A 12644-nucleotide genomic window follows, 5' to 3' on the forward strand; every position below is an offset into this window, starting at 1 on the left:
CCGAATTCTGAACATTGCTGGCCCACACTAACCTACCTGACCTGGCGGAGACCTGTGCTCCGAGGAGCACTTTTTCTAGTTTAAAATGAGATAACTCCAGTTTGCAGCATGCCACCAAGTCCAAATTTGGTATGTGGACTTAGACCACCAATAGGGACGAGCATGAATTGCTGAAGTTATCAAATAGGGGTCCAGGGACCCCCAGCGTATGTTATGTCCGTCCGCCCGCATGAGCACGGGATGAGCACGGGATTTTAAACAGCTATAACTCCAGTTTGCAGCATGCCACCAAGTCCAAATTTGGTATGTGTACTTAGACCAGCAATAGGGACGAGCATGAATTGCTGAAGTTATCAAAGAGGGGTCCAGGGACCCCCCGCGTATGTTATGTCCGTCCGCCCGTATGAGCACGGGATGAGCACGGGATTGAAAACAGCTATAACTCCAGTTTGCAGCATGCCACCAAGTCCAAATTTGGTATGTGGACTTAGACCACCAATAGGGACGAGCATGAATTGCTGAAGCCCCGCCCCCTCTGTCTTCCCATTGGCTGGCCTTTCAACAGCCATAACTCAACTACGGAGTACAAATTTTGTACATGGACTAAAACCACCAATAGGGACGAACTGTAATTACGTAAGCCCCGCCCCCTCTGTCTGCCCATTGGCTGGGCTTTAAACAGCCATCATTCCAGTTTGCAGCATGCTACCAAGTACACATTTGGTAAGTGGACTCAGACCACCAATAGGGACGAACTGAAATGAGTTAAGCCCTGCCCCAAAGGCACCGCTTCCTTCACACAGGGTGTGATTTTTGTTGTATAGCGAAAGAGTTCATTCCCTTGTTTGTGCCAAATCTGGGTTGAACATGATCAGTGGAGCTGCCTCTGGTGTTATGATCGTGGACTTCATTTACGGTTTGGAAGTATTTTGACAAATACAGGGAGATCCCAATGTTGTGTCGAATCTTGTAGACCAGGCCCAAAGCAAGTTGCCGTACTCTGTCCTCAACCCTGAGCCATCCAACCCTAGCAAAGTGAGCAGGGGTTAGATGGGTTGTATGATTGAGGCCAAGAAGTAGCCTTACCAATTTGTTCACAGAATCGTAAAAATGTTTTTGCAAACACCAGCACAATTACACCATAGGGTGTTCATTTATATTTTTAGGATGAATTTTTATATCTTATATTGTATTGTCATTTGCTGACTTTTAGCACTGAAGGACATTTTGACACTTCAGAGCTCAATAACTAAATCGTTTTAATACTTTGCAACACAAATCTCTCTTACACTATTTTTAACACAGAAATCTGTGTCAAAAATAGTGTAAGAGTTGAGATATTAATAATATATTTTTTTTCTTTTTGTTTTATTCATTTACTTTGTTTTTAGTTTTTTTTATGGCCTCCGGACACATATGTTTCGTCTTTGACCCCTATATACGTATATATCATCCATGCACAAATTTGAACCGATCTGAGTGCCTTTCGCTTCCATTTATTTAAGTGATAAAAGATCTATCTGTCTATCTTCACTTAAGAAACTATCAATAAAGGCAGAAAAGACAAAACTTTTTTTTTAAAGATAAAAAAAACATAATACAGAACATGTGAACAGAAATTTGTGGACTTAATGAGCTAGCCTAGTGGCAGTGTGCAGTGCACAAGACATTCGGCGCTGATCATCGAGCGGTCTAGATCTTGACGGCGGGAGCATTGGCCTTGCAATGTGCCTGCACACAGCGAGTGGTACGGAACGAATAATCCAGGTGGTAAAACGGAATCTTCCCAAGCAGAGATTCTCCACACATCCAGCATTTCAGACATTCGTAGCTGCATGCTCTGCTAACCTCCTTTCTTCTGCCAGGGCCCTCGTTTCTTTATCAGCGAGTGCCACTGCCAACCTCTTTTCTGCTGCCAGGGCCCTCTTCTCACGATCAGAGAGGGCTGCATACCTCATCTTTTCATTTCTTCGTTCCTTCCTCCACTCTTTGTCTCTCGGTTTCCTCGCTGCCTTTTCCGCCCTCTCCGCCATCTTTTTGGATTCGATCTCTTTCTGTCTTTCTTTCTCTTTGGAGAGGTCGGCTATTGACGAAGTGACGAGCAGCAGCACCTCCTCTATCGTCGAAGTTTCATGTTGCGGCGACTTTCTTTCCGCCGCCGGCGACCCGTTCTCATGATCAGAGGGGGCCGCAAACTCTCTCTTCTTTTCTCTCTTCTGTATCCTATCCTCCTTCTCTCGCCGTTTCCTCTCTGTCTTTTGCACTTTTCTGGATTCAATCTCTTCCTTTCTCTCTTTCTCTTGGGAGAGGCCGTCCGTTGACGAAGTGACCAGCAGCAGCTCCTCCACCACCACCACCACCACCACCTGCTGCTCATCTCCTTCACGTGCATTTAAGATCTCACTATCCACTTTGCTACCAACACTTTCCTTTCTTCTCCTACGTGTGCAGGGTTCAATTTCGCGGAGGTGCAGTGTTCCCAATGTCATCTCTACTGTCTCCAGCTGGATCTCACCACTGTCCTCGCTTCCTGAACTGTCTCCTCCATCTGTTTCCTGCTCTGGATCAGAGTCTGGTTGCACTGTAGATGTATGGTTCTTTTTCCATACTTTCTTAGAGGGCCTTAAGATGACTGAGACTGTCGTGTCTGTGTCTTTCCTGTAAACATGAACAGTGGAGAGTACCGTATGTACTCTCTTCACCTCATGGAGGGTTGGTCTTTGTGTGGCGAAGGGGAGCATACGGATCCTGGGGTCTTTCTCGTCCAGTGGGGCGGCCGGACCTCCACAAAAGACGGCTGTATTGTTGCTCGAGTGTAGGAATATTGCAGATGCCTCTTTTATGTGTTCAGTCCAGCTCTCCAGGAGATCCTGGATCTCCTTGACCAGTGCTGCCTCAGCTGTGTTGCGGATAAGGTCGCGGTACTGAGCATCTCTAAGGCCCTGAGCAGTGCCCTGTTTGGCGCGCACAGTGGAAGGTTGAAGGTGGAAGGTTTTGTGCTGAAGAACCTCTTTCCCTTTGAAGACCGCACCAGCAAAGTGTCCCCCACTGGTCATGAGGATGACCCACACGGTGTTGTTACTTATGGTCCTCAGAGAAGCCACCCAGTCATCATCTGAATTGCCATGGAGAACACAGCGGTAGACGGTCAGATAATATCCCTCAAAGTCCTGGAAAACCACTTTGGTGGATAGTCGACAAGGTACTGAATCCGCCTGGAGAGAATTGTCGTTATCAGTGAGGGGGATGTCACTGCTACTTCCAGCCAAAGTACTGTCACAACCCTCTGTGTCGTCTCCTGTTCCAGGTCTCCTCAAAAACTGAAACTGAAAAATTGAAAATGGTGGCAGGCCCATAATCTGTCGCCTCACATTGAACCGATGCCAGTCCAGCTTAAAGTGTTCCACTCGATCCCCACGCTTGTTAAAGGAACATCGGCAGGCTCTGCAGTCTGGTACCTTTCTGACAAGGCTCCTGTCCGGCTGTTGGTCATCTTTCAGCAGACACAGGTACACGGCTTTGTCTGAAGGCAAAGACTGAAGACTAATGTCTATGTGAACAGGTTGGGGCTGGACAGTTGCCACTACTACTTTTAGTCCTGCAATAAGAGCCTCGTCTTGGAGACACAAATCAAAGACAGAATGGTATTTTCTGTCCAAGGCGGTCATTGCGTAGCTCCGTTCACAATAGCCAAGATGAATTGTTGGGAATCCTTACACACTGCTGCGAATTAACTTAAGTACTATGAAATCATATTGATGACATCAGCATACTCCATATATGGGGATTGATGTAGCCATCTGTCAGTCTGTGTCCCCTTATGCCCATATATGGAGATCTCGGTCTGTCCATGTCCCTTTTATGGCCATATATGGAGGTCCCTGATGTCATTAGTATACAGTATGTCATCAGTATATCATTCAGATCGGCGGTTCTGGGTCCTCTCCGACATCGGTCAGTCGCTTATAACCTACTAGAGTTTCGGGGGGCTACGCCCCCCTCAACCCCAGCCGCGCACGGGGCCCAGCGTGGCCGCGTGTATATTGGGGTACTGAAATTGCTGGAGTAAAACTGTGGAAAAGTAAAAAAAAAAAAAAAAAAAAATTGAAAAAAATATATTTTTGATGTTTGAGGGGGACCCCCGCGGACCCCCTGCTGGTCGACGGCCCCCCTGTGGAGTGTTGGGCCGCGCGGGGACCCCCCTGGAACATGGCGGACCCCTTCGGTGTATTTTTTTTTTTCATGAAGGTGGTTGCTTGTTTCTGGCGCTTGTTTTTAGAGAACCTGGCATGCCAACGACTTGGCAACCCGACTTGTTTGTTTTTGTGTATGGGATGAACATGGCACGTGAAGGACGGACATAGTGTGATCGAGACATGAGTGAAGTGAAAGTAACGGCCTGGGTGGAACAAAGGAGGTACGTAAGAAGGGGGGGGGGTTGAAGCAAAGGAGCTGCGTGTGTGTTGGTGTGGAGGAGATGGGCAGAGTGCAATGGCGGCGCAAGCCAGCGCATGCTGCCGCACGTTACACCAGAAATGGTGCCTGGAGAAAATGGTGACCAAAAAAAAAGTTTTGAAAAAAAGGAAAAAACCCCCGCAGCGGCTGGCAGCTGTTGTGGTGATGAGGTCGTGCGCAGGGTAAACGGTACGAAGCTGCCTCCCCTTCCGTTTTGTCCGACATTTGGTGAGTAGAATTAATTATGTTGCGCGGTGGAAAAGCTGTAGTGAGCAGTGAGATGTCCCCTACGCGAGGCGTAAATTCAGCGCGGCCGCCGTGGCGAGTCAGTTGCCGACATGTGGTCTGGCGGTGCGTTGTTTATTCGATAACAGAGCTGTGGGGTGTCGCACCCAGGGTGCGGAAGTTGCTCGCCATTTATATAGTTAGATGTGCATGACCATATATGGGCATGGCGGACAGATCAACGGTTCTGGACATCCGCATCTCCATATCTACACTTCGCAACGCAACACGTCTTTGGCCAATATTCCTCCCCGAATATGGATGCTGCTGGGGTTCAAGGGGTTAACAGTGAGACAGTACGACAGTAGAATGGTGGGACTGATATTATTTGTCCAGTAAAGAACTTTAAGAGATAGGAGGAGAGAGGCCTTTTCTTTTTCACACGACTTGTGTCTTCCTTGGCAAGTGCACACTGTTAATCTCATTTCCCTCACAAAGGATGTGTCAGTCAGACAGTCACAGTTAACACCTTCCATTGCCAGATCCTTCCTTCCTTCCTTCTCTGTCTTCCTTATCTCCTTCCCTTTCATGCCTGGCACCTTGTGTGAGAACCAGCGGTGGACAAAGTACCCAGTACTGTATACTGAAGTAAATACTCAAGTATTCAAAGGTACAAATTTATGACAAAGTACATTTTCTATTTAATATCGGTGCATTGTTGTATTGAAATTAATTTACAAAACAAAACAAAAGAAAGATAAAAACATTTCAGAGAGTTTCAACAAGTAAAAAATTGCAGATCGGCTAAACCTATTTTCGTCGGATGTTCGCCTATTATGACTTGCCCAGAATAGGGACACTAGGGTACATTGATTAAATGATAACTAGATGAAAATTCTAATTTTAACAACTTTTAATCAATTAAATCGGACTTGATAACTCAGGTTAAATTGGGCATATTAAGTTTATTGGCATCTCCATTAGCTGATGCATATCAACTAATCTTCCTGGGGTCCATAGAAAGAGAGGAGGGAACAGCGAGATAAAAAGAGAAGATTATTCAGGTGAATTATTTTTCTTTACAGCATTTAATTCCACTCATACTGAGTGAGTTTGATAAATTGCCCAGACCAGTCCTACAGTAGTTCTATGGCAACAGTCCAGTGTAAGCTACTGCATGCTGAATGTGTTGAACAGTGACCCCCAGTGGTTACATTATATAAATGTATGGCATTAATTACACACACACACACACACACACACACACACACACACACACACACACACACACACACACACACACACACACACACACACACACACACACACACACACACACACACACACACACACACACACACACACACACACACACACACACACACACACACACACACACACAATGTTGTTATCTCATCCTGCTTGGGTAATGGACAGGAAGATGTGAAGCAGATGCAGGTCATCTTAAGACAAAAATCTTCCTCCTAAAATGGTTTCCATCTGTCCAAGTGGTTTGGCCTGCTCCTCCAAGTGTTCCTATTCAACCACAGCATGACGTCTGTATATATACGGAAAGTGTATTTGAATGTGCGTATATGGGTATTGGGTATATGCGCGCATTCGGGTGTATATCTTACACACGCTTTCACATATATGTGATGGTGTGGGTAAGTATGAAGTCATGAATGTAAATATTGAAACATATTTTTTGTTTGATTAATACAAACTAATTAAGTAGTTTTGAATGTAAATGCGGATCATTTTTGAGTGGTCATACAATATGAACTTTGTAACTTTGAATAACTTAAAACAATCGGTATGAAGGATAGGCATAAATAAGCTATGAGCTTCTGCCTATGCCTTTTCGATCTAACAGAATGAAGTAGTGAATTACAGTGTGTTGTGTTTTGTGATTATGTTGATCGAAATAAACTAAACTAAACTAAACTAAAGCATGTTTCCTCAACTTAAAGGTATAGGGTAAGTGATATTTTTTGGTAATTTTATTTTTTTTGTTAAAAAGGTTCAAGTACTATATTCTGATAGTAATCATTGCTACATAGCGTTTTTTCGGTCACAGGGGTCTCTCCAGCTCAGCTCTTTAGTAAACAGAATATAGTAGCCTACATTTTCAGGTAGGTGACAACATTTAAGACAATCAGGAGAGAGCACTGAAAATACATTTTCTGCTTAATAAAGAGCTGGAGAGACATCCTTTTACTGAACAAACTCTCTATAGCAATGAGTACTATCAGAATATAGAGCGTGCCAAAAATCCTGAAGGGGGCGTCAACAAGTGTCTTTTGGTAGCGGCGGACATCTTTGAGGGGTAAAAACCAGGTTGACTTAACATTGCCCCCCTCAAGTATGTCTGCGGCTACTATGCCACACCCCCCGTGGTGACGAGTCGTTGGCACGCTCTATAGAGCTATTTAACACTTATTTTAACCACAGTAAATCACTTACCCTACCTTTAAATGTATAGTAGGCTATGCATTTTCTTTTGTTCAAATAGGTGTTATATAAATTAGCTCCATATTCCCATATAGTAATAATTGCCATAAAGTGCTTGTTCAGTAACAGGGGTCTCCCCTTCTCTCCAGCTCCTTGGTAAACAGAAAATACATTATACAAATGTCATCCAATCAGCAGAGAGAACTCATACAGGACTACTGGATAGACAATTGAAATTGGAAGTGTTGAAACAAATAAACTAGCATACAACATTTTGGACTCATTTCTCAGTCCAAAATGTAACCCATTTGGTTACATTTGTACACTCGAGTTAAAATTGCCACTGTGGATGTTACTGTGAATGAGAGTGAAACGGAGCCTGGCTCGCCTGAGCACACACCACCAGTGTTGCCAGATTCTGTAAGAGAAACAAGCAACCAGGTCTAGGAAAACCAGCCCAAAAGAAGCGGCTATGGGCCACATGAGCACTTTAACATACAGTATACATCAGCTATTTGAAAATAGCAGATCTACAAGCTCACAATGTGTCGCGTTGTGAGCTTGTAGATCGGCTATTTTCAAATACAATCTTGCGGGGAAATTATAATAAGCAGATCTGGCAACCCTGCACACCACCACCACCTGCCCTCTCAATCTGTCCCTCTTCCTTCTTTCCCTCTGTGTCCCTGGCTACTGTGTGAAGCCCTGAAGAGAACCAGGTGTGGAGCTACATTAGGAGCTGGGGTTCTTTCCCGTAGATAAAGGTAGACGCCTCCTCCGGCTCTGACTCCTCTGAGGCGTCCGTATCTCGGGCGCCATTTTGGAGAAGGCAAGCTTCCCGATTACTAGCCAATCACAGCACGTCTTTTCCGGGACTTGGCAGAATCTAGTTGTATACAAATATAACAGTATATTTTTAGACCACTAGATTCTGACAAAATACCGCAACATTGTACTTAAGTACAGTACTTGAGTACTTAGAGTACTTAGTTACTTTCCACCACTGATAGTTAGGCCTAGAGTGCTCAGTGTGAATGGCCCTTGGCCTTTACTCTCCTCAACTGGAATGCAGCATTTTATGTTGAAAGAATTGCCCTCTGTACGCCATGGATTTCGACAGACTGTAGAAAAACACAGACAAGAAGCAAACGAGACAGATAGGTATGTGTAGTGGTGAAAAAGTACTTTACTTGAGTAAAAGTGTCAATAGTCTACTGCATTGTAGAAATACTCTGTTACAAGTAAAAGTCCGGAATTCAAAATTTCCTTGAGCAAAAGTAGGCTACAAAAGTATTGGTATCAAAATGTAAAAGTACCAAAAGTAGAAAGTATACTCATTATGCAGAATGACCCATTTTGCAAGTTTTCAAGGGTATAAAATGTATAAGAGTCTTTTGAAAATAGCAGATCTACAAGCTCACAACACGTGGCATGATGACATTGGGACACATTGTGAGCTTGTAGATCTGCTATTTTCAAATGGCCGAAATGTGAAGTGGGCAATGTATGTTTTGTAACAATAATCCCAATCTACAAAGTAACTAGCAACTTTGTCAAATAATTGTAGTTGAGTACAATATTCGCATCTGAGATGTAGTGGAGTAAAAGTATTGAAAATCGGAAATACTCCAGTAAAGTAAAAATACTTCAAAAGTAAACTTAAGTACAGTACTTGAGAAAATGTACTTAGTTTTTGTCCACACATACCCAGTGATGGAAAGTAACTACGTATTATAGCGTACTGTTCATTTTTAATTATTTGTCAAGCAGGGTCTCTCTCTCTCTCTCTCTCTCTCTCATATCAAATAGACCAATTAATTGTTTACTAACATTGAGACTGGATGCGCAGGTGATTGTTTCACGCAATCAATTTCCAACCTGTTGTTTCGGGGTGCGCTAGTTTCAGCACACCCCAACCCCCTCTTGTGTGTTGGCTAGTGTGGCACGTCCTGGCGAGACCTGATAGAATGGGTTTCATTTAGCGCATACTGGTTGCACGCATACTGGTTCTTATCAGTGTGACGTTGTCTGTTAAAGGGGAAATCCACCCATTTTCAATATTTAACTATGTCATTAATATAGCATAAAGGAGTTGTGTCGAAATAAGAAAAAAGTTCCCCCCTTTCTGTATTGCCTTGAACTGGAAGATTGATTTTGGGTTTAACATGGCAAATTACAACATGATGAGTCATCATGTTGTAATTTGCAATGTTAAACCCAAAATCAATCCTCCAGTTCAAGGCAACACAGAAAGGGGGGAACTTTTTTCTTATTTCCACACAACTCCTTTATGCTATATTAATGACATAGTTAAATATTGAAAATGGGTGGATTTCCCCTTTAAGGGGTCTATTGCATTTTGATCAATCAAAAAATGGCTGACTGACAGGCACGTCTAGACAATCAAGCAAATGCTCAATACTAAATAACAGCAACTCGTTTCTATGGTGCTGTCTGAATGCTCTAAATAATCAATGTTGTGCGTGTGTGTGTGTGTGTGTGTGTGTGTGTGTGTGTGTGTGTGTGTGTGTGTGTGTGTGTGTGTGTGTGTGTGTGTGTGTGTGTGTGTGTGTGTGTGTGTGTGTGTGTGTGTGTCTGAGAGAGGTATTAAAAAGGCAGAGAGGGTAAAAGAGGCAATAACCCATGCAGTTCTTAATAATAATAATAGTCATTATTATTACAGTATAGCTTAGTGTTTCTGCCTGTGTTGCTATGCCATCTGTCTCTTGGAGTTTAAAACAGGGAGTGAGATGAAAGTAAGAGAGAAAAGGAGCAAATATCAGACCAGTGTTATAACAATTGTAACTTTTGTATGAATAATTATTATTCAGTTTGTGGAGTTCTTTTCCCCAGAATAATCCTAGATTCTTAGTATTATTTTAAAATGAGATATTCCTCTAAATCTGGGTAGAAATGTAAAAAAGAATTCTCATTTTGGTATTCAAGCCCTCTGCATACCAACTGCAGACCAACTTTCAAACACTGTTCATAAATGCTACTGTTTTCGTGGCCGGTGGACTTACTCCAGTACTTTACGGCAGTATTGATTATACCAGACAGTTGTGCCATATTTATTTAAGGATTAGCGCCAAAACTGACCTAAAACTATTTTGAGTGTTTTATACTGTTATTGTATTTTTGTCTATTATTATTGTGGTACAACCAAAAGGGACACAGTATTATTATTAGTATTTGCATATTGTGATATTATCTTTAACTAATATCAGGTATTGTTTGTTTGAATATATTAACACATTTCTGAAACTTCTGTGTTGTTCTGAGCTACTGCGCATGTGAATGTTGACCAGTGACGTCAGGATTACAGGGAAGCGAAAGTGAGAGAGCTCCGTTCCGTCAGCAACGATAGGACATCCGGTTTTTGAGCTAGCAACAATAAGGTTTCCGGTTGCCTTCAAAATAAGATCATGAAATTGTAATGTTTTTTTAAAGACACAAATCTATTTTAAAAATACATTTATGATGTGTGTCTTTTAAATGGCGCATACTAGAACACTTCTAATTGCCAGTTTTTTTTTTTAAAGACACACATTTATTGAAAAAATACATTTATGATGTATGTCTTTTAAATGGCTTAAACTAGAGCAGTGGTTCTCAAACTTTTTCATGTCAAGGACCCCCAAATTGATATATATTTGTATTATATTATTGTATCGTATTATTATTTGTATTATATTTGAAAATATCTTGTGCCAGGGACCCCCAGAAGAGAAGATTTGTGTTGCAAATGAAAAAGTTCAAAAGAATTTCAAGATTTTTCAAAAATGTTAAAAAATAGCAGATCTACAAGCTCGCAGCACGGCACGAAGTGACGCGCTGCGAGCTTGTAGATCTGCTATATTTAAAATAGCGAACTTATAAATGGATAAAGTGGTTAACTACTTTTGCTGGGGACCCCCTGGAACCATCCCAAAGACCCCTGGGGGTCCCCGGACCCCACTTTGAGAACCAATGTAGGCCTACTAGTATAGCACTTCTAAGTGAGGTTGTTCCAGATTTAAATTGGCTATTGATCCCCATTAAATGTGCACAGTTTCTGATCCTGTTTTGCACTTGGATATTGTGTTCATTTGTGTGTGTTAGATATATGTATTTTCTTTTTGAAAATTATTATGATACAATATTGTTTATTTGCAGGAGCAAAAGAACAATGATAAAAGCAACAATAAATATGCTACAAATAATAATAGTAGATGCAGTGCAGGTAAGATCAATTAAAAAAAGTATAGGGTTTATTAAGTTGATCTCACCTATTTAAAAAATAAAATACAATACAAATAAGAATGTAATCAGAAAAATACATTTAAAACGTATATTATTTAACGACATACATACAACATGGACACAGTATAAAAAGAAAAGATTAAAGACATATTGGTAGATTTGTAGTTTATGTGCTGTTCCATAACTGAGCGCCCCTGAACTTGATAGAAAAAAAAATTGTGGGCCGCCCAGTGCGGCCAGAGGTCAGAAAAGTGCCCCTAAGCCGGACGGGTGTGAAATAAAAAGTGGCGGGCCGTCCAGTAAGGTCAGAGGTCAGAAAAGTGCCACTTTTAGACAATAGTGGGCGCTGCACAGGAGACGGCTCCGCGAGGCAACACTTTGAACATACGCACGCGTTCAGGGAGACCTCCTCTACGACACCACACTCTCCGCTAAGCCAGGCGGGGCTCAAACAAAAAGTGGCGGGCAAAAAGTGGCGCCCACTATTGTCTGAAAGCGGCACTTTTCTGACCTCTGACCTCACTGGACGGCCCGACACTTTTTGTTTGAGCCCCGTCCGGCTTAGCGGAGAGTGTGGTGTTGTAGAGGAGGTCTCCCTGAACGTGTGCGTATGTTCAAAGTGTTGCCTCGCGGAGCCGTCTCCTGTGCAGCGCCCACTATTGTCTGAAAGCGGCACTTTTTGTCACTTTTCTGACCTCTGACCTCACTGGACGGCCCGCCACTTTTTGTTTGAGCCCCGCCTGGCTTAGCGGAGAGTGTGGTGTTGTAGAGGAGGTCTCCCTGAACGTGTGCGTTTGTTCAAAGTGTTGCCTCGCGGAGCCGTCTCCTGTGCAGCGCCCACTATTGTCTGAAAGCGGCACTTTTTGGCACTTTTCTGACCTCTGACCTCACTGGACGGCCGCCACTTTTTGTTTGAGACCCGCCTGGCTTAGCGGAGAGTGTGGTGTTGTAGAGGAGGTCTCCCTGAACGCGTGCGTATGTTCAAAGTGTTGCCTCGCGGAGCCGTCTCCTGTCCAGTGTCCAATTTGTATAGGCTATGCCTTTGAACAGCATTTATCCATTTATTTAAATTATTAATGTTTTAAATCCCTTTTTGTTACACAGAAACATAATATGTGTTGTATAGAAACATAATATGTCGTTTAAATGCTTAATTTATAGTTTTAATGTGCAAATTAACCGTTTTTCAATGGCTCCTTTTTGCTCTAGAGGGTACTCTTTTTCTGAAGAGATCGTCCACCGGAAGTCTTATTGTTGCCACCTTATCG

This window comes from Gymnoscopelus microlampas (genome assembly GCF_963454915.1).
Source record: "Gymnoscopelus microlampas genome assembly, chromosome: 4".
In the NCBI taxonomy this organism is placed as follows: Eukaryota; Metazoa; Chordata; class Actinopteri; order Myctophiformes; family Myctophidae; genus Gymnoscopelus; species Gymnoscopelus microlampas.